At 40.8% G+C, this 27,123-nt stretch overlaps 1 protein-coding gene across 15 annotated transcripts in view; it reads left to right on the top strand.

The window, feature by feature from the left end:
* The window catches only part of magi2a (membrane associated guanylate kinase, WW and PDZ domain containing 2a), a 685,460-nt gene that overhangs the window by 234,366 nt on the left and 423,971 nt on the right, over positions 1-27,123 (top strand). The gene's annotated exons all lie outside the window — the stretch shown is intronic.

Genomic DNA, 27,123 nt, shown 5'->3' on the forward strand with positions numbered 1-27,123 from the left:
TTGCCTGGTATGGTAGGAAGATCGTATGAGGAAAGGCTGAGGCACTGAGGCTGTTTTCATTGGAGAAAAGAAGGCTTTGGGGTGACTTGATAGAGGTGTACAAGATGATTAGGGGTTTAGATGAGGTTGACCATGAGAACCTTTTTCCACGTATGGAGTCAGCTATTACGAGGGGGCATAGCTTTAAACTAAGGAGTGGTAGGTATAGGACAGATGTTAGGGGTAGATTCTTTACTCAGCGAGTCGTGAGTTCATGGAATGCCCTGCCAGTAGCAGTGGTGAACTCTCCCTCTTTATGGGCATTTAAACGGGCTTTGGATAGGCATATGGAGGATAGTGGGCTAGCGTAGGTTAAGTGGGCTTAACATCGAGGGCCAAAGGGCCTGTACTGCGCTGTATTTTTCTATGTTCTATGTTCTATAAACACTGAGGCATGACTTTGCAGTGATAATTACTGGGAGATGTTCACATTTTGCAATTGTAGAGCAATCAGAAACTTTGAACAAATCCATGTTTAACTGTGTATCTGTATATCCGGGAGTTACAGTCTGAATTGACATAATACCCCAGTGGTTGCTCTATAATAGTAGCTCACTGAGCAGCATTGCACTGAAACACATGGAATGATTTGAAGTGGCTATACCCAATAATCACATGTCTACCATATCCACTACTAAAAATTAGGGCTTCTCCTAATTTTATGTAATTAAATTGTTATCCATATGTTCAGGCTTCACTATTGATAAATAACCTCCCTAGCACTGAAAAGTAGTGTTTTACAGTGTTAAATCTCATTCCTTACAATTTTAGTCATTACTGGAGAACTTTTTAAAAACTTAGAGGAAAATTTTAAAAATTTCTGTTTCATTTCTATCTCTTTGTTTCCAATTCTGTTTCACATTCTATATGTGATTTATCCTGAATTAGTTATTCTAACTTGCACTGTCTTGTTCAGATTCTGTGTGCCGAAGTGAAGATGCTTTTTTTGATTGAGTAAGGGGAGTGACATTATGCCCTGACAAGGGAATAACCCTGGAGGTCCTGTACAAAATCCTAGGAAAAGTCTGTGGCCATATGTACCAGTAAAAAAATGGTTGACACTTCAGTTGTCCATAGCTGCTGCATATAAAACAGAATTAAAAATACTATGCTTGCACATCCTGCCACCTTTGCTATTTAACACTGTTAAGTTCACATTCACCAAAACAAACTGCTTGTTTAAACTTGTTATAATTAATTACATTCTTCTGTAGCAGAAACCATGTGGAGCACCATTGGAGGAAGCATATAATTATACCATGAGAAGTTTACATAGGAAGTTTCAATTATAAACATGAATAAAGGAATTCATTAATGAAAATGTAAGGACAGAATGTATGATCCCTAAATGATGATCTACTTCTCCATGCACCTGGTCCACTTACCTCTCGGCCTTTTCAAGCCACTTTGCCTGAAGCTGCAATTGGTTTTGACTTGAATATCACCAAATATCAATTTCTGAATAATTATTTTTATTTGACTTCACTTAGTTTATAATTTCAGAGCACATTTCATTTCATTGCATAGTCTTTTTTAGATTTTCCAAACAGGCAATAAGGGCAATGGCATTTGAGGCAATGATCTTTACAAAATTATGCATATATTCAAAATAATCCATAACAATCATGATAAATAAGAGCAAGGGACAACTGTTTGGCCCATAGAGCCAGTACTCAAGTTAATTTATGACTGATCCCTTAACACCTCTTCAAGATGGAGAGTGATTCTGAGACTGGTGCTCTAAATTTAAATAGAGGAAATTATGATGGTTTGAAGCATGAGATGGCTATGAGAGATTGGGGAACCTTACTTAAAGAGATGATGGTGGAAAGGTAGTGAAAAATATTCAAATATTCATGGGTGAACTGAAACAATTGTTTATTCCTGACTGGCCCAAAAGTAAAACAGGAAAGGCTTACAAGAGAAATTAGAGATAGTATCAGATCCGAGGAAAGGCATGTAGATTGGCTAGAAAAAAAACAACAGACTTGGAAAGCAGCAAGAGCTTGGAATTCAACAAAGGGGACTTAGGGATTGATTAAGGAAGGGAAAATACAGTACAAGAGTAAGCTTACAAGAAACGTAAAACCCAACAATTAAAAATTCGAGGGGTATTGTAGTGATTGTAACAATGTCAGCCAGGTGGACATAATAGAATATGAGTTCTCCAATTGGGGTTGTTAATTTAATCTGATCAGGGTACTCTGGCTGACAGCTTACTACAAGAATGTAAGGCATCCTGTTCATTCTGAGATCTGGCTCTGGGGGAGATGGATCATTGTCAGGGACTCTTCATGTGTATATAAAGGGTGACTTGGTAATGGGATACCAACCTCTGTGGAGTTATTTCAGTGGTGATGAGAGAAAAGCACGCTCCTGAGAAATTCTGTCACAACAGTCATCTTTGAGTTGGGGTAAGCATTTCTGGAATTGTGTCATTATTTGGGAAGCTTGGCTCGTTCAATCCTGCTGTCAAAGTATGTGGAGAGAATGTGTCATTTCTTTTCTAGCAAATGACATTGGGGCAGATGAAAAGCAATACATAATTCTCCTGGCAGTTTGTGGACCTGCAGCTTTTTTTGCTACTAGGAGCATAACTTTCCCTGAGGCACCAGACACAAACTTTCAAGAGTTAATTGATTTAATTAAGGAATATTACAACCCCAAGCCTTCTCTAATTCTGAGATGCTATCAGTTTTACTCGGCAAGTCAAAAACCAATGGAGTCTGCATCAGGATTTTTAACTAGATTAAGATAACTGGCAGAGGCATGTGACTTGAATTTTTAACCCTTAATGAGATGCTGTGAGACAGTTTGGTAAAAGGGATTAATGAAGTAACCATCCAAAAGCGCCTATTATCTAAAGCCCAACCGGGCTTGGAACAGGCACTACAACTGGCTTTGTCTTTAGAAAATATAGCAAGTAGAACACATGAGTTGCAGGATATTCTGGTGGAAGTAGGACACCCTTACTAGTCCAACTGAGCTTGCGGAATACCACTTGAGTAAAGTTAATTGCATAGCCTCACTCAAGACATATTCTAAACAGAGGGACTCTGGGTCAGCCCACCACAAAACTCGAAAACAAAGCCATGCCTCAGCCATATGGTTAAAATTTTCTTCAGGATCCGGGCCGGCAAGACATCATAGTTGCTGCCAGTATGTGGACTCATGACAGTAAAAGAGTCCCATGAGACTTAAATTGAGTAAGAGAATTCATAGACCATATTCAGGAGAGTATACACCCTGGAAAATCCACCTACATCTGGTTTGGAACAGTAAACTGCTTAGCAACATCCACATCAGAACTAATCAAAATAAAAGACTGGTTAAATGGTTACCCAATTCTAATGGAGGTCAATATCGGCATGGCCATTTCAGTGATCATGGAACGAATCTTGAACAAATTTCATTGTGGACTCCAATTCTTACATTTGCACAAGATCTCGGCTAGCCTGAGAACCTATCCAGTGAAGAGTACAACTTCAGTTCTGGTCTCTTATGAGAGACAGGATTTTCAGATTGTAGTGAAAGGCTCGGGCCCAAGCTTGATAGGGCGCAATTGGTTGAGAAAGATTCACCAAGGTTGGCTCAATGTTTCTCAATTAGAAAATGGCTTTCTGAGTGAAGTCCTAATTAATATCCAGATGTTTTTCAGGAAGATCTACAAACTATCAAAGGATTCAAGGCCACCTTTCATATTGACCAGGAAGCAATTTCATGGATTCTGCAAGACCTGCCCAGTGCCATTTGCCTTATGGGCAAAAGTATAGGCAGAACTCAGAAGGTTGGAAAGCAAAGGAATGATCAAACCAGTACAGTTTGTAGAATGGACAGCACTGATACCGATTGTGAAGCTCAATGAGTTGGTTTGCCTTTGTGGGGATTTTAAACAAACGGTAAGTCATTTTTTGCAGCTGGATAATTATTCAATCTCTTATAGAGGACTCATACACAAAGCTGGACATGATCCATGCATACTTGCAATTGCAATTAGATATGGATTCCCAGAAGTATGCTCCAAGTAATACCCATTTGGGGTATCATCAGCTTGTACAATTTCTCAGCGGACAATGGAGAACATATTACAAGGTCCACCTCAGGTCGTCAATTATCTAGATAATGTACCAATAACAGGGAAGACCATTAAGGAGCACTTAGAGAACTTCAAGACTGTCCTTAGATGTTTCTCCCAGGCAGAGGTACACCTTAAAAGAGAAAGATGTGTGCGCCAGCTCATAGGTGGCACTATGGAGAGGAATAACCAATGGCATATTCATCCAGGACTAATGCAGAATGTAAATATGCCTAGATAGTGAAGGAAAGATTGACGGTCATATTTGGAGTCACAAAGTTCCACCAATAATTTACAGATGTAAATTTCTAATAATAATGACCATAAACTCCTGCTGGGTCTGCTTCAAGAGGAAAAGGCTGTGCCTCCCATAACTTCATGGCTGAATTCAGCAGTGAACTCCAATACTAAGTGCATATAATTACAGGTTGGAACATCATCTAGGAAACCAAGTAGCAAATTCAGATGCATTGAGCTGCCTCCCGCTGGCAGATACACCATCGGTGGTGCCGCAACTGGAAGAGGCCATAATGGTTTCAAATTCTCTGGATACACTTCCATTCACAGTTGACAATATCAGACTTTGGACACAGAAAAACTCAGTCCTCGTAAAGCTGAAACAGCTAATAATGATGAGGGAAACCAAAAGTCCATCACCACCAGAATTGAAACCTTTTTGAACCCAGAGAGAGACCAAATCACAAAAGAGGATGGAATATTATAATGGAAAGCAAGAGTGATTGTCCCGAGCAAAGGTCGCCGCCAGGTACTGGTTGTACTCTACCAAGGACAACCAGGGGTTTCTAAAATGTAGATGTTGACAGGATGTCATGCCTAGTGGCCATGACTGGATGCAGACATAGCCATGTTGATGGCAGTATTCAGAGTGCCAACAAGGACAAAAATTACTGTCAGCAGCTCTCCACATTTGTGGGGATGGCCAGGTAAACCCTGGACTCGATTACACGTTGACTATGCAGGTCATTTCATGGGCTCAATGTTCTTACTCTTTACAGATGCTGACTCAAAGTGGTTGGATGTGCAAAGAGTCCATTCATTAAACACAGGGAAGATGATGGATACGCTGCTTCCATCTTTTGCAATACACAGACTCCCAGAAATATTAGTCACAGATAATGGGCCATTGTTTACCAGCAGGGAATTTGAACATTTCCTAAACATGAATGGTATTCACCATATAAGGACAGCTCCATATCAACCATCATCCAGTGGTCTGACATAAAGAGCAGTCAGGTTTGAAGGCAGGTTTAAAGAAACAGCCTGCAGCTTCACTCGATACCGATGTGTTCTGATTCCTGTTTGATTCCTGTCTGACCACCCCTCAGGTAATTGCAGGGATAGCTCCAGCAAAATTGCTGACGGGGAAAAGATTCCACAACAGGTTAAATCTGATCTTCCCAGACCTGGGGAAGAATGTAATGGCATCAAGAAAACCAATGCCAGACATAAGACTCGGCTAAGCGAGAGAGACAATTTACTTCAAGGGTTGAAGTTTGGTGTAAGAACCATGTGAATGGTCCTACATGGGGAATAGGCATGGTCGACGTGAGGTCATATCTGGTGGCATACAAAGTTCAGGTAGGCACAGCAGTCTGAACGAGCAAGTGGACCATATGAAAGCTGCAAAATTGCAAATGGTGTGGGAGCAAAACGTGCCTGGCTCCTCAACAACCTTTCTAACTGTTGTGGAACCCATGGGTTCACCAAACATTGAAGATGCCTCAGAATCTGAGATAGACCTGGTGGATGTTGCTGCCTCGATGCCTTAGCCACATGAAGAAGAGATTAAATTTCTTCTGAGATGCTACAAGTGCAACAGGTGAGCTACTATGTGTTATACGCCACCCATATCATCAGCAGAGTTGCAGAAATCTGACCCAGTGCTAAAATGCCCCAGGAGGAGCTACAAGGAAAAGAATCAGCATATTTCCTCTGACCAAGGCATATCTCAAAGAATATGCGTTATTTGATTGTGGGCGGCACGGTGGCACAGTGGTTAGCACTGCTGCCTCACAGCGCCAGAGACCAGGGTTCAATTCCCGCCTCAGGCGACTGACTGTGTGGAGTTTGCATGTTCTCCCCGTGTCTGCGTGGGTTTCCTCCGGGTGCTCCAGTTTCCTCCCACAGTCCAAAGATGTGCAGGTCAGGTGAATTGGCCATCCTAAATTGCCCGTAGTGTAGGTAAGGGGTAGATGTAGGGGTATGGGTGGGTTGCGCTTCGGCGGGGCGGTGTGGACTTGTTGGGCCGAAGGGCCTGTTTCCACACTGTAAGTAATCTAATCTAATGATTGGGGGTGTTAATCTGGTCCAATCAGGGAGCCCTGGCTGACAGATAAGAACAGGAGTGTCAGACATCCTGCTCACTCTGAGAGCTGGGTGTGAGGGAGCTGAATCAGTGTCAAGGACTCTCTATGTGTAAAGAAAGGGTGACTTGGTGACAGGACACTAGCTTCTGGAATTATTTCAGGTGTGTGAAGCAAAAAAGATATGCCCCTTACAGTCAAAAACAGGAAAAATTATTTTGGGAAAAAAAGAAATGACTGGCCAGCTAAATACATACTTTAGTTCTGTGTTCACAAAGGAAGATGTAAATAACATAACAGAAATCTTGGGGAACAGTTTAGTGAGATGGAGGAACTGAAGGAAATCAGTATTTGTAGGGAAATGGTATTGGGGAAATTGATGGAATGAAGACAGATAAATCCCTAGGGACCAATAATCTCCATCCCAGACTATTAAGGAAGTTCCCTTGAAATGCTGGATGCATTGGTGGTCATCTTCCAATATTGTGTGGATTCTGGAACAGTTCCTACAGATTGGAGCATAGATAATATAAACCCTCTATTTAGAAAGGGAGGCAGAGAAAATAAAAATACAGGAATTGTAGACCAGTTATCCTGACGTTGGTTGCGGAAAATGCTAGAGTCCATTATAAGAGATTCAGTGACTGAGCACTTGAAAACAGTGGCAAGAATAGATAGAATCAGCATGGATTTATGAAGGGGAAATCATGCCTTGACAATTATACTGGAATTCTTTGAGAATGTAACTTATAGAGTTGCTGATGAAAAGCCGGTGGATATGGTTTATTTGGATTTTCAGAAGGATTTTGACGAAGCCACACATAAAAGATTAGCATGAAAAGTTAAGGGGCATAGGATTGGGGTAGTATATTGAAATGAATACAAAACCAAAAACAGACAGGAAACAAAGAGCAGGAATAAACGGGTCTTTTTCTGAATGGCAGGACTCCAGGTTTTCACAACATACATTAATGATATGGATGAGGGTGCTAAATGTAAAATCTCCAAATTTGCAATGACTTAAAACTGGATGGAAGGGTAAGCTGTGAGATGGATGAAAGATGCTCCAATGTGATTTGGACAAGCCGATCTTTTCTAACATCTGCAACAGTAATAGAAGGAGAGTGGCAAACATTTACCAGACTGCTACCTGGGATGGCAGGACTGATGTACGAGGAGAGGTTGAATTGGTGGGAGGGGGTGGATTATATTCTCTGAAGTTCAGAATAATTGCGGGGGGCATCTCATGAAAACTTAAAAATTCTAATAGGACTAGATAGGGTAGATGCAGGAAGGATGTTACTGATAATGGTGGAGTCCAAAACCAGGGCTCACAGTAAGGGCTAAATCATTTAGGTGTGAAATGAGGAGAAATTTCTTCGCCCAGACAGTGGTAGATCTGTCGAATTTGCTACCACAGAAAATAGTCGAGGCCAAAACATTGTATGGTTTCACAAAGAAGTCGGGGCTAAAGGGATCAAAGGATATGAGGAAAAAGAGCTATTGAGTTGGGTAAATAGCCATGATCATATTGAACAGTAGAGCAGGCTGAAATAGACTATTCCTGCTCCTTTCTTTTCCTATGACTTAGAGTCATAGAGATGTACAGCATGGAAACAGACCCTTCGGTCCAATTTGTCAATGCTGACCAGATATCCTAAATTAATCTAATCCCATGTCCTGGAGGTCATGTCTTTGCTGTCTAGTCCCAAAGCTCAAGTATTCTTCTTTTTGATCTCAATCCTTTTTCTCTCCATCTCACTCCCTTATTTAAGAGCTAATGCTTTTAGTCAACCACCATTTTACTCAGAGTTAGCTATGGTTCAATTATGAAGCATCTCATATGGTTTTCTCCATTAAGGATGCTGTATAACTATAAATTACTTTTACTTTGCACTTCGATAAATCTGGAATTTTTAAGCAATATGCAACTGAACAAACCATGAAGGGTCCAGATTTATTGAATTCTGAGGAAGGGTCACTCAATCCGACATGTTGACTCTAATTTCTCTCCACAGGTACTGCCCGACATGCTCAGCTTTTCCAGCAATTTTTGTTTTTGTCCCAGACTTATTCCCTGGTCAGGAAGAGTTAACTGATCTCAGGTGCTGATAGTCAACCATAATTCCCATTCCTGGTCACCATTCTAGGATTTCTACTGGAAAATGTATATTTACAAAGACAGAGACTGGGTTCAGCACTTGACTTTTCCCCATGTTGAATTGCATCAACAACTTCTTCATCTTCATTTATGAGCAAAAGGCAGTGAAGGAACAAATTTACCCCAGCAAGCAAGCACTTGTAAGAAATTACAGACCCTTGAGGAAATTATTAGTCCAGCCATTGAGCAATTTATTAGAACAAAGAACAAAGAAAATTTACAGCCCAGGAACAGGCCCTTCTGTCCTCCAAGCCTGAGCTGATTATACACTGTCTAAACCTGTCGCCCAATTCCTAAGCATCTGTATCCCTCTGCTTCCGACCTACTCATGCATCTGTCCAGATGCACCTTAAATGAATGTACCATGCCTGCCTCTACTACCTCTGCTTGCAGTGGGTTCCAGGCACCTACCACCCTCTGTGTAAAGTTCTTTGCACGTGTATCCCCCTTAAACTTTTCACTTCTCACCTTGAAAGTGTGACCTCCCGTTATTGAATCCCTCACCCTGGGAAAAAAGCTTATCTCCATCTACCTTGCCTATAGCCTTCATGATTTTGTAGACCTCAAACAGGTCCCCCCTCAATCTCCTTTCTTCTAATGAAAACAATCCTAGCCTACTCAACCTCTCTTCATAGCTAGCACCTTCCATGCCAGGCAACATCCTCATAAACCCTCTCTGCACCCTCTCCAAAGTGTCTACATCCTTTTGGTAATGTGGCGACGAGAACTGTACACAGTATTCTAAATGTGGCCAAACAAAAGTCTTGTACAATTTTAACATGACCTGCCAGTTCTTATTCTTAATACCTTGTCCGATGAAGGCAAGCATTCCCCATTAGTTTACCATGGGAACTTTATCAAATGCCTTACTAACATCCATGTACATGCCATCTATAGCCCTTCCTTCATCTATCAACTTGGTCACTTCCTCAAAGAACTCTATTAAGTTGGTAAGGCACGATCTCCCCAGCACAAAATCATGTTGCCTATCTCTGATAAGCCCATTCTTTTTCAAATATAAATAGATTTTATCTCTCAGTACCTTCTCCAGCAACTTTCTCACAACTGACATCCGGCTCACTGGTCTGTAGTTACCTGAAATATCCCTCCTACCTTTCTTGTACGGGGCAACATGAGCAACCCTCCAGTCCTCCGACACCTCACCTGTGTTTAAGGATACTGCAAAGATATCTGTCAGGACCCCAGCTATTTCCTCTCTCCCTTCCCTCAGCAACCTAGGGTAGATCCCGTCCGGTCCTGGGGATTTGTCCAACTTAATACCCTTTAGCCTACCCAACACATCTTCCCTCCTTATGTTAATGTGATCCAGAGTAACCAAACATCTATCTCTAATCTCAACATTCACCGTGTTCTTCTCCTCAGTGAATACTGATGCAAAGTAATCGTTGAGAATCTCACCCATTTTCTCAGGTTTGACACACAACCTTCTGTCCTTGTCCTTTAGTGGACCAACCCTTTCTCTCGTTACCCTCTTGCTTCTTATATAAGAATAAAAGACCTTAGGATTCTCCTTAATTCTGCTTGCTAGAGTTATTTCATGACCCATTTTAGCCCGTTTGATTTCTCGTTTAAAATTAGTCCTACTCTCACGCTATTCCTCCAAGGCCCGCTCTGTTCTTAGCTGCACGGACTTTATGTACGCTTCCCTTTTCCTCTTGGCTAGTCGCACAATTTCTCCTGTCATCCATGGTTCACTAATCTTGCCTTTCCTATCCCTTGTTTTCAAAGGGACATGCTTATCCTGAGCTATCTTCAACCGATCTTTGAAAGCCTCCCACATATCAAATGTGGACTTCCCTTCAAATAGCTGCCCCCAACCCACATTTCCCAGCTGCTGCCGAAATTTTACATAATTGGCCTTGGCCCAGTTTAGTACTCTTTTCTTAGGAGCATTCTCATCTTTGTCTACGAATATTCAAAACTTACAGAATTATGGTCACTATTCCCAAAAAATGCCCACTGCAACTTCTACCATTTGGCCAACATATTCTCAAGGCAAGTAGCATAATGATGTGAAATCGATAAAAAGGGAGAGAATAAGAGGACTTTTGGATTTACAAAAGTGGACAGTACACAATTACTGCAATAAAAGATACCATCAGAATTCAGCCAATTGGCCCATCGAGTCTGTTCCACCATTTGATCATGGCTGATAATCTTCTCAACCCCATTCTCCTGCCTTCTCTCTGTAACCCTTGATCCCCTTAATAACCAAAAAACAATGTATTTATCTTACAAAAGACAATTAATGACTTGGCCTCCATGGCCTTCTGTGCCCTCTGGCTAAAGAAATTCCTCCTAACCTCAGTTCTGAAGGGTCATTCCTTCACTCTTGAGCCTGTGCCCTTGGGTCCTAGTCTCTCCTACTAGTGGAAACATATTCTACATGTTGACTCTATCCAGGCCTCTCTGTATTCTGTAACTTTCAATCAGACCTCCCCTCATTCTCCATTGAGTACAGACCCTGAATCCTCAACTGCCCTTCTTTCCTGGGATCATTCTTGTAAACCTCTTCTGAACCCCCCACCCTTCACCACCAGCAATGTCCTTCCTAAAATATGGAGTACAAAACTGCTCACAATATTCCACATGCAGTCTGACTGAAGCCTTAGGGTAAAAACCAAGATGAGAAGAAACTCCTTCTTTCAGAGGGTTGTGAATAGGGGGAGGGCAGGCTGTGTTGGGGAAGCAGGGAGGCTGCAGAAGGACCTGGACAGGGTAGGAGAGTGGGCAGATGGAATACAATATGGGAAAGTATCAGCTTATGCACTTTGGTTGAAGAATAGAGGCATAGGCTGTTTTCTAAAATGGAGAAGGGTTCTGGAAATCTGAAGCATAAAGGGACTTAGGAGTCCTAGTTCAGGATTCTCTTAAGGTTAACATGCAGTTGGCAGTTAGGAAGGAAAACGTAATGTTGGCATTCATTTTTGAGTGGGTTAGAATTCAAGAGCAGGAATGTACCGCTGAGGCTATATAAGGAAAATCGGAACATAGGAATTAGGAGTGAAAGTTGGCAATTCAGTCATCCAAACCCACTCCGACATTTAACATGATCTGAACTTGATTGAGTTTTTTGAAGAATTAACAAAGAGGATTGATGAGGGCAGAGTGGTGGACATAATCTATATGGACTTCAGTAAGGCATTTGACAAGGTTCCCCATGGGAGACTGGTTGGCAAGGTTAGATCTCATGGAATCCAGGGAGAACTAGCCATTTGGATACAGACTAGCTCAAAGGTAGAAGACAGAGGGTGGTGATGGAGGGTTGTTTCTCAGACTGGAGGCCTGTGACCAGTGGAGTGCCACAAGGATCGGTGCTGGGTCCACTATTTTTCGTCATTTATATAATGTTACCATAGGAGGTACAGTTAGTAAATTTGCAGATGAGACCAAATTTGGAAGTGTAGTAGATAGCGAAGAAGGTTACCTCAGATTACAACGGGATCTTGATCAGAAAGGCCAATGGGCTGAGAAGTGGCAGATGGAGTTTAATTTTGATAAATACGAGGTCCTGCATTTTGGGAAAGCAAATCTTAGCAGGACTTATACACTTAATTGTAAGGTCCTCTGGAGTGTTGCTGTATAAAGAGATCTTGGAGTGCAGGTTCATAGTTTCTTGAAAGTAGAGTCACAGGTAGATAGGATAGTGAAGGCAGCATTTCCTATGCTTTCTTTTATTGGTCAGAGCATTGAGTACAGGAGTTGAGAGGTCATGTTGCAGCTGCACAGGACATTGGTTAAGCCACTTTTGGAATATTGCATGGAATTCTGGTCTCCTTCCTATTGGAAGGATGCTGTGAAACTTGAAAGGGTTTCGAAAAGATTTACAAGGATGTTACCAGGGTTGCAGTATTTGAGCTATAGGGAGAGGTTGAATAGGCTGGGGCTGTTTTCCCCGGAACGTCGGAGGCTCCGGGGTGACCTTATAGACCTTATAAAATCCTGAAGGGCATGGATAGGATAAATAGACAAAGTCTTTTCTCTGGGATGGGGGAATCCAGAACTATGCTAGATAAATGCCAGCCATGTTGTCATCCTCATCGTAATCCTACCAACATCCCAGTTAAAGGAATGTCAACTTGTCAGTGGGATGCAGATGACTTCCAAGCCAATCATAATTGAGCAACATTTCCCAATAGTTCAGAAATTTGCCATCTCTTGAGGTTAGAATATAGAAGGAGTTGAACATTGAGTGAAGTCAAAACCTGTGATTGATTGACCTCTGAGGAGCCTAGCAGTTCTTAAGTCAAAACTCTTAAAACTCTTACTTTACAGAAACCGAACTATCATCTAGAAATCTTTCACTTTCTGACAGCTAAGTTGATAGAGCAACCAAAAGCTCAATGCACGAAGGAACTTTTCAGAGGGTTCCCTTCTTCATAAGCATTTGGATCTAGGCAGTAGGAATATGCTGTAATGGATATAGTATCTTTAATTTGAACTTTGCTGGTTAATTTATGGTAAAAGTGTTCAAGATTCATTGTTCCATAGGTTTAACTTGCAATCATGTCTCAAATTTGGTCACTGGAAGCAAAACAAACAAACCATTGTGTGTCAGCCTTGGTAACCCCCTACCCCTAGATTCAAACTGTACTGGATGGTCAGTATGACACCTTCTACAATAAGGTGGGCTGCTGCCTCTGGGGTAGGGGTACACAAAATCCCTCACTATCGTCTATGGTAGATATTAGTGATCCTGTTGGATTATTTGTTTGAAGCATATTGATAGTTCTCTCATCCAGCATTTACCCTTTAACGGAGATCACGTCAACTACATAACGGGACTTAGCTGCATGCAAATGACCATGGAGATTACAATTTATTATATGTCATTGATGGTAAAGCACTTTAGGTGGCAGAAGGTTATATCTAAATGCATGTTCTTTTATTGGTGCCACTCGAACTTGGGTAAGTTTATTGTATCATATTACTCCAATTGTAAAACGATTAGGAAGGAAGATACCAGGATACATGGTCTGTGCTGCACTGCAGTATACCATGAAAAATTAAATTGTATGGACAACTGGAATCTCAGAGTTTCAGACAATGTCACTAATCAACCTCCATCATGCAAATTTACGCATTGCTGACCATAGAATCTATACATTGTGGAAACAGGCCATTTGCCCATTCAGTCCACACAATCACTCCAAAGAGCAACCCACCCAGACCCATCCCATATGGTTAAGCCACCTAGCCTGCACATTACAGGGCAATTTATTTCGATCAATCCACATTTTTGAAGTGTGGGAGGAAACCAGAGCACCCAGAGAAATTCCACAAAGACACAGGGAGATTAGGGCAATTGCCCAAAGATGAAATTGAACCTGGGTCCCTGCTGCTGTTAAGATGTACAATTTATTCCTAGATCCTTCCGTCTCACAGCATTCTGCAATAACTCTCCATATAAATAATATTCTACATTTTTGTTCTTTATGGCAAATAGGATAAACTTTGATTTTCCCACATTATACTCCATTTGTCAGCCACTTCTTTCATGAGACTCGGATGCAGGCCACCAAGTCAGACAGAGTTTTTGGCCTTTTTAAATAATTTATTTCTACTGATCGTGATTGTTTTTAGCTACCCCTTCCTTTTTGCCCCCATTCTCAATTTTCACAGGATACTTTATTTACTGTGAAAACAGACACAAAATGCTTGTTAATTTCTTTGTTTCTCATTGTTACTTTCCTAATGATCCACTAAGGGACCACTGCCCATTTTTACTACTTTATTGCTTTTTATATACTTGTAGAAGCCTGCATTTTATTTTTATTTTTCTCATTATTTTTCTTATTCTCCAGTTCTCTTTCTGTACTTTTCTTTAGTCTTCCTCTTCTGGCTTTTAAAATGTTTTCAATGTTCTGGCCTACCATTAATATTTGCAGCATTATTTCTTTTCTTTTGATTTGATTTTGTTAGTCACACATTGCGCAACTTTCTATTATTTTAGCTGCAGCTAAATGAATGAAGGTGGAAAGGCTAGCCATTGTTAACACTAAATGATGTTCTAGTCCTGCCTGATGGATAGATATCCTTTCCTTAGTGTCCATGTGTACATTAAACTCATGATTGAATGAAGGAGTATCAGATATTATGACAGATTTCCACCAGCATGTAACCTTAACTTGTAACAAGTAACAGGAAAATCAATGAAAGAAGAAGCCAGTTAAATTATATTTGCGTTTGAGATTAAACAGGGGATGCTGCTGTCTGCAGCATCAACACATTTTAGTCACTGAAAGGTGCCTTACACAACTCAGTTCCATTGAAAGCAGTTGTGAAACGAGTACTGCCTGAGTTGCTACAGCTGATGATTCTGCACTATGCAATGGTAAAGATATGTATGGGATGTTCAAGCTGATTAATATTCTCAATTTCCTACTCAGTATGATGCTGTGGCTCTCACAGATCTTACTTACCCATCACATACTGTTGCTGTATCCTCCAGCTATCTAGTCCAAAGCATCAAAGGATTCAGCTACACCCTCTGTACTGCAATGCAACAAGCCCTCTGACCTGATAAGCATGGGAAATCCTTGTTAAAGGGTCATCTTATGGCCTTCTTTGGCTCCACTGGAAGAAGGCAGGCATTACATAACATATATGGGTGGGCAACATTAAATTGTGTTCTGCCCTCTAAAGAATATAGTACCATGCCCTCCGACTCCCCCCCCCCCCACCCCCCATCTGCAGGACATGCAATGGAAGTTGAAGAACTGGGTCTCCTGCACTTTATCAACATCCTGAGAGCTGGAAACTCTGCATTAAAAGTCTACTTCATATCCACTAAACATTATTGCTGGTCGTGGACTTTCAGATACATGTGTTCCTCGTGGATTTCTGTGGATGTTCGTAATGCAGCCGCCAAAGAGACGATGTCAGCTTTGAAGTCTGGATCCATTAACAATGATTCCAGTCAGCTTACATTGGAAATATCCAAAGCAAAAATAACTCCTCAATACCATAATCAGTTACAGCACACACAAATAGCTTTTAAATAGCATCCCCTAAATATTGAGGGCAATGGGATGCTTCTACATGCACCTTTTACATCATAGACCTGATTCAGAATTATGCTGCACAAGCCATTTAGCACACATACAGTAGGTGGTTATAAGTGTGGGAAGAAAAATGAAAACTTGTCCCCATCCCCATCCTGCCCCCCCAAATACTCGGACATGTGTGATATTGCAAATTGGATAATGGTATGCACATTTTATCATCCAAGATATGAGGTGAACACTTCCTGGATCTTTATTATGGTTTAAGGCCTTAAAATGTTTTTGTGAATTATGAAACTTCAATGAAGCTTTATAGCTCATTTGACATTTCTTGTGCTTCACAGCCAATGCTAGGATTAATTTGTTATGTTGAGTGAGCTGGTCAAGATTTCTTGAAGCCGAGATTTTTAGTCAACATAGCTGATCAATATAGATAAAGTATATATGCAAAATTCTTTGAGCATATTTCTTAAATATACACTGTATGGATGTCTGATTAATAAAATATGGCAGCGGTACAATGGTCAGTGGATGAGAAATTGAAAATCCCTGGCTAATATTCTGAGGAGATAGATTTGAAACCTACCATGGTAGATGGTGAAACTTAAATTCAATCAAGATCTGGAATTAAAAGCTTGCCTCATAGTGACCATATAGCCGTAGTTGATTGTTGTAAAAAACACATCAGACTCTCTAAAGTCCATTAGGGAAGGAACTCTGCCATTCTTACCTTATCTGGGTTTCATGTGACCCATAGCAATGTGGCTGACACATAACTGTGCTCTGGGCAATTAGGGTTGCCTAAAAATGCTATCTATTTGAGGTTTATCACATGATTCACATGTTCCTTCAGACAAAAAAAAATTGAGACCATCCTTTCTGGGTGTCTTTGCAGGCATTTTCACTTCTTTTGTGCTGTGATTCAGAAAAGGATGAAAGGCATGTGGTCAGATGAAATGTAGATAACCCTTTACCCCCTCCAAACCTTCATTTTTCTTTCTGTCTTACCCTCCCTGTCAACCTGGAAGGTTTGATGCTCCCATGTTTTCACCCAACTCTTGAGTCCAAGACATAAACCTACCAAACATTGACATGTATCACCCTGCCATCAAGGTCACGATGGTAGACAATGTTGATGGCCCCACTATGTACAATACCCTGTGACCCCTCCGAAGCTGTACCATTGGCCACCATTGTATGTTGAGTTGTCCCCTCACAACTACTTTCACAACTACCATCCTCTCTGCATCACAGCATGCTGCCTCCAATCCCACAACTGACATCCTCAACTTAAGCAGTGGCTCACGATAACTAGCCTTAACTTTCAGTGGATAGACTCCCAGGACTGATCATGGCCAATCTTTCCTGACCAACTGGATTGTCTATTGACAGACATGACTGATATCTGACAAGACTCCTGACCGATAGCCATGCAGATCGTTGACTGACTTACTGCTGGTCACTGTACTGGTTACTCTGGACCTGCAGTATTGACTATGGTTCATTTCCTGGACTAATAATAATACAAAACCCCTGACAGTAATGCTCCAAGTGAGCAACAGATCATGTCCAGGCCTTTGGACTGTTATCCAACAATGCTCTCAACTCTATGTGCCAGCAACCTATGACTGATGACAGTCCACTTTAACTCACCTTAGACTTTAAGACATGCCCCTTTGATTGAAGTACATTTGATGTATATGCTGGGTAAGCTGCTGGCACATGCTACAGGCATAACATTGATGTAATGATGCTACCCACCAGTGTGTCTATTCCATGGAATGATTATTGCTGGCAAACATAACGAACTGCCTGACAGCAGCACTACAGTAAAAGATATTAGTGAGCTCCAAGCTGCAATATTCAAATAACAAACTGTATTGTAATTCAGTCAGAGGTGTGCCATGATGATGTGGTGAGTCTGGTGCTTGTCCAACACCAGATTCCGTGAATGAATGATGATGGTGGTCACTGCTCAAGATATCTTGGAGTGCTGGCTAAGGTAGATGTCTCCAGACTCAGCCTCATTCCTGATGTAGTGCTTTTGCCCAAAACGTAGGCTGTCCTGCTCTTCAGCTGCTGCCTGACTTGCTATGCTTTTCCAGCACCACACTCTCAACTCTGGTCCCCAGACATGGCCATCTGCCACCTCCCCACTCAAATGTTCATGTTGAGAATTTTCATGACTTAGTTTCTCTCCATTGCCTCAGAAAACTGAATATAAATGAGATGACGTTTTCTAATACGTGTTAATGCAGCAAATAGACACCATATCATTTACTAACGAGGTTCTCACTTAGCAGTTGAAATCTTATGTGCAGAATCAGACATGGGTTTCTTAGCATCAGGAATCTAAGTTTTCATTTCTCACCATATTTTCCTAGCTGATTTGCTATTGTCCAAAGTAATCAGAGCCTGGGAAAATTCTGATCTAATTTTGATCATCTGAACCAGAAAATTTCTCACTACTGTACTTATCTCACCAAGTATTAATAGAATCAATTCATCTCATTTTCCTTTCTTCCCATCCTTACAAAATGTCAAATCTGCTTGAATATTTAGATTCCAGATGTGGTCAATTTGCAACCATGTTTCTGTAATAGCTATCATATATCTATTTAAATTATAGATATAGATATAAACAATTCATCCATATTGTTACAAACGCTGTATGCATTCAGATAAACAGCTTGAGAACATAGGAATGGACCCTTCGGCTCAAGACGTTGGGTCGAGTGTGATGCCAAATTTAACTAATCCTTGGTCCATATCCTTCCATTCCTTGCATATTCATGTGTTTATCTAAAAGTCCCTTAAATATCCCTATTGGATCTGCCTCCACCACCACCCCTGACAGCATGTTCCAGACTCCTACCGCACTCTGAGAGAAGTCGGCCCAGTCACCATGACTGAACAGTTGATCTTGGAAGAACCATCAACCCCACCCCCCCAATGATAAACAGGAGGAAGAGCATCCAAAAAAGTGTGGCAGAAAGACTTCACTCACAAGTCTTTAATTCTGCATTTTTTTAAAAAACCATTTTTCTTTACTCTGAACTTATTCTGTTATGCAAACTTTTATGCTTGTATATTTTGTCCTTTGCTGTCATACTTTGGCTATCATTATGTGCACTATTGCCTTGGTCTCTGTATTAAAACTTTCCAAATTTCCCTTCACATGAACCATCTCCCTCACATTTTAAGCTAAAATCCCTCTCTGCAGTCTCATTATATGATTCACTAGGACACTGGTTCTAGCACGGTTCAGTTCAAGCTATCCAACAATACAGCTCCATCTTTTTCCCGTACAAGTGCCCATGAATTGAAATCCATTTCTCCCATGCTGTTATTTCAGCCAAGTATTTTCATTCTGATCATTTTAGCGTATCCCAGTTTACTTTTAGCTCAGGTAAGAATTGAGATAATTACTTTTGTTTTTTAACTTAGTCCCTAATTCTTATGTTTCCTTCGCAGAACACTTCTCTTAGTCTTACCCTGTGTAATTGGTTACAACAGCTGGATCTTTCCCCTCCCATTTCAAATTCCTCTCCAGCTCTAAGGAGTTGTCCCTAACCGAGCACCAAGCAAGAAACATAGCCTTCAGGTCTCAAGTTCTCAGTGAACACTAACTATTCTGTCCCTTACTGTAGTTGTTGTGTTATGCATGACAGTCATCATGTCAGTATACCTTTAAGAGATATGGTCATGATATCATCACTGTATTATAGTGTAGTGACCTGAGATATAAAGGTCCATCTTTCCCGAAGATCACTTGAAACTGGAATTACGCTGCTCTGTATAATTTACTAGTGTAATACTAGCCTAGATACTAAGTGCCTCAGGGATATAATGATTAGATTAGATTGCTCACAGTGTGGAAACAGGGCCTTCGGCCCAACAAGTCCACACCGACCCACCGAAGCACAACTCACCCAGACCCCATTTCCCTATTTTTACCCCTTCACCTAACACTACGGGCAATTTAGCATGGCCAATTCACCTAACCTGCACATTTTTGGACTGTGGGAGGAAACTGAAGCACCCGGAGGAAACTCACGCAGAAATGGGGAGCATGTGCAAACTCCACACAGTCAGTCGCCTGAGGCAGGAATTGAACCCGGGTAATGTTTTACTGTAATTGTTAGCTGTAACAAATGACCACTACAATATCTATATCATGTAAGTTTCTTGTGTGATGAGGAATAACATAAGCATTACAACATCAGGTAAATTAACAGCATTAATTAAAAGCATTACAACATCAGGCAAATTAAAAATTCCTTTTTGCTTCCCACATTTGAATGGCTCCCTGAACTGCAACACTGTGGTTCTGGTTCATTTGCTCATGGTCTTTACAGTCCTTGCTGTCATCCACATAAGCTGCAAGAACATTGAATCTGTTAGACGATTGCACGGGCTGAGACTATTCCATTGCTACCTTTTTGGATTCCTATAATCACCAATCTTATAACCCTCTCCTGATTCTGATCATGCACCAAATTGGAAATACTTAGCTTAACAGTGCCATCTTCTGGAATTAAATGTTGAGGTAACTTACCCCTCCCTGAGGTATCCGACCTCCACTCATCAACTCTGAGCTGAACTTCTTCAAGCTGCAGACAATTGGTATGCTTTCTATGTCTTAAAGGAGTGTTCATCAGTTCCTACAATCTATAGCTGCAACACATCACCTGCACTGCAATCTTTATTTTAATTTATGTTCAAGTTTTAAATATCATTCAATAATTACCAATGGTTATGTGATATTGATTAAATAATTATGCTATAAACTTAATTTAATACTTGCAGCTTCCCAGTACTATGTTAAATACTGCCCCAGTTTAAAGGAGATAAAACCTTAAAACTCACCATTTACCTATGATCTAGTCAGTCAAGGACAGCAGATACATGCAACACCTCACTTGCAGGTTATCCTCCAAGTCATTCACTATACTGACTTCAAAATATATCTCCATTCTTTTAATGCCATTGGGTTAAAATCCTGGAACTCCTTTCCTCATAGCATTGTGGTGTACCTACACCAAAGGGCTGTCATGGTTTAAGACCGCTCACCATCATCTTCTTGAGCAATTAGTTATGCCTGACAAATCTGGTGGAATTTTTCAAGGAGGTGACCAAGTATGTAGATGATAATAGGGCTGTTGATATAGTATATACTGAATTTGGTAGCACCTTTGACAATGTACCACATCAGAAACTGATAAAGAGGGTAAAAGTTCATGGGATCCAGGGTAACTTGGCAAGTTGGATCCAAAATTAGCTTAGTAGTAGCAGAAAGTATCGGTGATAGTAGTGTGACTGGAGCCTAGTGTGCAACAGCATACCACAGGATTGGTGCTGGGTCCCTTGTTTGTGCTATTCATAAATATGTAGAGGAGAATGTGGGGAAGCAGGATCATAGCTAAGTTTGTGGATGACAGGTGGTTGACAGTGATGAGGAAGGTGTTAGGTTACAGGAGAATATAAACAGATTAGTCAGATAGGCAGATTAGTAGCAAATAGAATTTCACCCTGATAAATGTGAGGTGATGGACTTTGGAAGAAGGAACAAGACAATGGATGGCAGAAACTGAAGCTCAGAGGAACAAAGGATCTTGGAATATTTGTCCACAAATCTCCGAAGGTGATGGGCAAGTTAATAGGGTTGTTAAGAAGGCATTTGGGACACTGGCCTTTATCAGTTGCAGCATAGATTATAAATGCAAGGTGGTCATGTTGGAGCTATGCACAACTTTTATTAGACCAGAACTGCAGTACTGTGTGTAGTTCTGGTTGCCACACTACAAGGATTTAACGAGATTCACTAAGATGTTGCCTTAGATGGAGTATTTCAGCTGGTAAGAGAGGCTGGATAGGCTCAGAATGTTTTCTTTGGAGCAGAGAAGGTTGAGGTGATAGAGGTGTGTAAGAGTATGAAGGGCATGAATAGAAAGCAGCTGTTTCCCTTAATCAAAGGGCCAATAACAAGGGGACATAGTCTTAAAGTGAAAAATAAGGGATTTAAAGGGGAGTTGAGGAAACACATTCTCGCCCAGAGGGCACTGGGGTGCTAGGAGTCTGGAATGTACTGCCTGGGAGATTGTTGACAGGCAGAAGGCTGGAGGAACGCAGCAAGCCAGGCAGCATCAGGAAGTGTAGAAATCACTGTTTCGGTGTAACCCTTTTTCAGAAGAAGGGTTACACCTGAAACGTTGAATTCTGCACCTCCTGATGTTGCCTGATTTGCTGTCTTCCTCAAGCCTCCTGCCTGTCTATTTTGGATTCCAGCATCTGCAATTATTTTAGATTAGATTAGATTAGATTAGATTACTTACAGTGTGGAAACAGGCCCTTCGGCCCAACAAGTCCACACCGCCCCGCCGAAGCGCAACCCACCCATACCCCTACATCTACCCCTTACCTAACACTACGGGCAATTTAGCATGGCCAATTCACCTGGCCTGCACATCTTTGGACTGTGGGAGGAAACCGGAGCACCCGGAGGAAACCCACGCAGACACGGAGAGAACGTGCAAACTCCACACAGTCAGTCGCCTGAGGCAGGAATTGAACCCGGGTCTCTGGTGCTGTGAGGCAGCAGTGCTAACCACTGTGCCACCGTGCCGCCCTGTCTCTGGGAGATAGTTGAGGCAGGCAACCTCACAACCTTTAAAAAGGACTTGGATGAGCACTTGAAGTTTCAGAACATCTTAATTAAAGTCAGTAGTCACATCTGAAAATCCAGTTTCTCGGCATATGTACTATTCCAAAAACATCTCCCCAACTCTGCACACCCATCTGTATTAATTTAGGATGTTTGGTCAGCATGGGCACGTTGGACCAAAGGGTCTGTTTCTGTGTTGTGCATCTCTATGACTCTCTTTACCCTATTATATGGGACATGTAAATATTATGATACAAAAAATGTTTGTGCTTAGTTTCTGCCGTCTACTTTCAAATAAGAAATGTATGAAACATTGGTTGCAAATATAACATTACATTCACTGTGCTTTGTTTTTTTTTAAACTATGACAGGAAATTATATGCCACAAGATACAAATTGCAAGAAATTGCTGTGATTACACTGCTGTGGCCATTAACATCACAAAATAGAATCTTACTGTTGGTCTCTCAATGAGTGTCAAGAAATATATTGCTGTAAATATGAATCACACTCACTGCAGAAAGATAAGGCTGCTATTGTATAAGGAACCTTTATTATGATATTTGTGTTCTTGCAACACCACTTAACCTTTAAAAGGGAAGAGTTAAAAATATAGTCTCTCTGTGGGCAGTAAATTGCTTCTAGGGGAACTTAAACTTCTTCCCCCTTTTCACTCACTTTTTCTCTCTTTTTTTCTTTTTTCTAATTTGACTCACTTCATCCTATTTCCTTCTTCTCTGTTAATTCTTCTGCTTTCTCTGCCATTAAATTTTACTGATTAAAGTTTTCTTGCCCTCATTCACACAAGTGACAGATGTCCTGTTGATTCCATTATCATTTCTCAACTCCAGTTTATGACATAAAATTAATCAAAGCTGAAAGGTGAAGAAAAACATGCAGTTCAGGGTGCAGATGTGCCATGCTTTGCTGCAGCAAGTTGCAGACTATGGTTTTCTGAAATTTCTTCCTGCCATGACTGCTACTACCATTGAAGACTTTCCTAATATATTTCTTTATTCCCAAGTAATCAGATATGTACACAAACTTGCATATATTAAATCAGGATTGAAGTAGCTGAAAAAGTGAAGACAATTTTTTTTTCACTTCCCATAGATGTATAATGCATATCGAGCAAAGGATTGTTTATGAGACATGTAAGAAATCTATCGCTTGAAAATAACATGCAGTAATTTTATCCTATTCAAAGGTCTCATCACCTATATGTAAAAATGCAATGCTGCATGAACAAATGTCAGTACTCTTAAATCTCTGAGAGCTCACCACCACCTTCTCCAAATAGAGATAGGCAATAAGTACAGGCTTAACCAATGATGCCCTCATTCCCATGAACAAGTACATAAACAAACTCATCAGATTGACACTCCAAGTTTTGTCAGTGGATTGTGATTACCCCACTCCACAAAGATCACAAATTTGTGTAAAGTTGCAATTCTTAGAGCCCATCACCTCCTGCACCTTCTCAAAGTAGAAAAGGATGGGCAATAGATGCTAACCTTTCTACCAATTCTTGCATCATTAGCATGAATGGAAGGAATGCAATAAAGTCAAACACAATAGGAAAATGACTAGCAATACTTGTTAATATTGAATTCAGTACGTCTATTTCAAAACATATAGCTACGTTATGTGAGAAGGCTGTGTTTCTTTGATACTTTATAAAGTAATTGTGTAAGTTCTTTGAATCAGTTTTTTCAACCAAGAAACATCAGCATTGTGCTCTTAAAAATGGATGAAGCCATTTGACTTTTAACTAGCCACTTCCAGGTATGACTTGAATATTTTCTGATCAACCTGTTCAGACATGTTATTACACACTCTTAAGAAGGTGGTACCTCTTGGTCCAGAGTTTGAACATGACCACTACACCACATAGAACTCCAAAAACACCAGTTGTATTGTAGAGACTTTCTCATAGATCTGTTCATAAATGTAAATGCACATCTCTGGAGTAGGTGGGACTTGTACCTGGACCTCTTGGCTGGGAAGTAAGGACAGTGTGACTGCAATTCCAGATATGATGTAAGATTAAGTGAAAATTGATAAATCAATTGTTCATTGCTCATCAAAACCTGTTTGAGATGTTGATGACTATATTAATTGCATTATTGAAATGTTGCTGAGGGGCCACACACAGTTTTGGAATTATTAGGATAAACATTGTGACAATTTTGGCTACCAGCACAATATTTTGAGCTATTTATCAACAGATGATGTTGCAGACTAATTATATGCAGACAATGTCTTTCCTTCCCACCTAAAGTTTTCATACTACATGCATTATGCTATTTCTTAAGGGAATTATATCCATGAGAAGTGACACAGCATATGCTGCCACTTCTTAAGCATCAAACCCATGAATGTTGTATACATCTGGGCCCCCTGAAGTTGTACCGAGGATCCTGTTCTCCAGTGTTTTTTTTTTGGCCTTCAGTATTCAAAGATTGCAGCTTCCATATTTTTCAATGTGTAAATTGAAAAAGAAATATTCTGTGATGAACAAATTAATTCATTCCACATAAGGGCAGAATAACACAATAATTTGGAATAGCACGAGGTATGCTTTGTTATTGGGAAGATGAAGAGAGTGCTGGGGAACGTCTAAATCTTTTTCAAAAGATTTTTTTTTAAATATGGAGATGTATCACCATTTATAGAGTTTTGGCACATAGTGAACCTGAACCAGCTAGAGCCTATCTACCATATTTGGTATTAGGAAATTGATATCACCCAAATGGTCCCTTTTCACATATTTACCATGCGGACCTTCTTTTGTGGACATACAAATCAAGTTTATTTTCTTTCATAATATTTTATGATATTTCTCAAATTTGAAAATAAAGCTATTGTCAGTTATCTCATTTTTTTCTGATAGCAAATCATTTTTTCGTGTTTGCATGTGCGTGGACAAACTCATCAGAAGAAAAAGGAAAATTATTTTTGGTGTAATTCCTTTGTTCAAAGATGTTCTCCTGAAAAAGAATCAAATTCCCTCCTGACAAAAAGGCAAGAAGCATACAATTCAAAAAGAACTGCCCAAGTTCTTAACTAAGCAGTCTATGTAGTTACTTGGTACAAATACATCTAATCATATGGACAAAAACACAATTAAAATTTCACAAACATGTTAAATATTGACTGTGCATTATCTTTGAAAGATAGCTGTGATAAATATCAATTTTCGATTTAGTGCAGATAAAAAGATAAATTATTTTATCAAAGAAATAGAAATTTCTGGAAATAAACAGGCAGCATTAGCACAAACAGGAATTGAGTTAGGAATATTGGAATGTCGGAACAAGAGGCCATTTAATCCCTTGAATCTGTTCCGCCATTGAATGGGATCATGGCTTAAATGATCAGGTGTACCCGAGAACTTTGTGGGAAGCTAGAGAAGTGATTGCTGGGCCTCTTGTTAAAATATTTGTATCATCGATAGTCACAGGTGAGGTGCCGGAAGACTGGAGGTTAGCAAATGTGGTGCCACTGTTTAAGAAGGGCAGTAAAGACAAGCCCGAGAACTATAGACCAGTGAGCCTGACCTCGGTGGTGAGCAAGTTGTTGGCGGGAATCCTGAGGGACAGGATGTACATGTATTTGGAAAGGCAAGGACTGATTTGGGTTAGTCAACATGGCTTTGTGCGTGGGAAATCATGTCTCACAAACTTGATTTGAGTTTTTTGAAGAAATAAAGAAGAAGATTGACGAGGGCAGAGCAGTAGATGTGATTTATATGGACTTCGGTAAGGCGTTCAACAAGGTTCCCCATGGGAGACTGATTAGCAAGGTTAGATCTCATGGAATACAGGGAGAACTAGCCATTTGGATACAGAACTGGCTCAAAGGTGGAGGGTGGTGGTGGAGGGTTGTTTTTCAGACTGGAGGCCTGTGACCAGTGGAGTGCCACGAGGATCGGTGCTGGGCCCTCTACTTTTTCTCATTTACATAAATGATTTGGATGCGAGCATAAGAGGTACAGTTAGTAAGTTTGCAGGTGACACCAAAATTGGAGGTGTCGTGGACAGCGAAGAGGGTTACCTCAGATTACAACAGAATCTGGACCAAATGGGCCAATGGGCTGAGAAGTGGCAGATGGAGTTTAATTCAGATAAATGCAAGGTGCTGCATTTTGGGAAAGCAAATATTAGCAGGACTTATACACTTAATGGTAAGGTCCTAGGGAGTGTTGCTGAATAAAGGTTCATAGCTCCTTGAAGGTGGAGTCGCAGGTAGATAGGATAGTGAAGAAGGCGTTTGGTATGCTTTCCTTTATTGGACAGAGTACTGAGTATAGGAGTTGGGAGATAATGTACGGGACATTGGTTAGGCCACTTTTGGAATATTGCGTGCAATTCTGGTCTCCTTCCTATCGGAAAGATGTTATGAAACTTGAAAGGGTTCAGAAAAGATTTATAAGGATGTTGCCAGGGTTGGAGGATCTGAGCTATAGGGAGAGGCTGAACAGGCTGGGGCTGTTTTCCCTGGAGCGTCGGAGGCTGAGGGGTGACGTTATAGAGGTTTACAAAATTATGAGGGGCATGGATAGAATAAATAGACAAAGTCTTTTCCCTGTGGTGGGGGAGTCCAGAACCAGAGGGCATAGGTTTAGGGTGAGAGGGGAAAGATATAAAAGAGACCTGAGGGGCAACTTTTTCACGCAGAGGATGGTACGTGTATGGAATGAGCTGCCAGAGGATGTGGTGGAGGCTGGTACAATTGCAACATTTAAGAGGCATTTGGATGGGTATATGAATAGGAAGGGTTTGGAGGGATATGGGCCGGGTGCTGGCAAGTGGGAGTAGAGTGGGTTGGGATAT

The sequence above is a fragment of the Chiloscyllium punctatum genome, chromosome 44 (assembly GCF_047496795.1).
Source record: "Chiloscyllium punctatum isolate Juve2018m chromosome 44, sChiPun1.3, whole genome shotgun sequence".
NCBI lineage: Eukaryota > Metazoa > Chordata > Chondrichthyes > Orectolobiformes > Hemiscylliidae > Chiloscyllium > Chiloscyllium punctatum.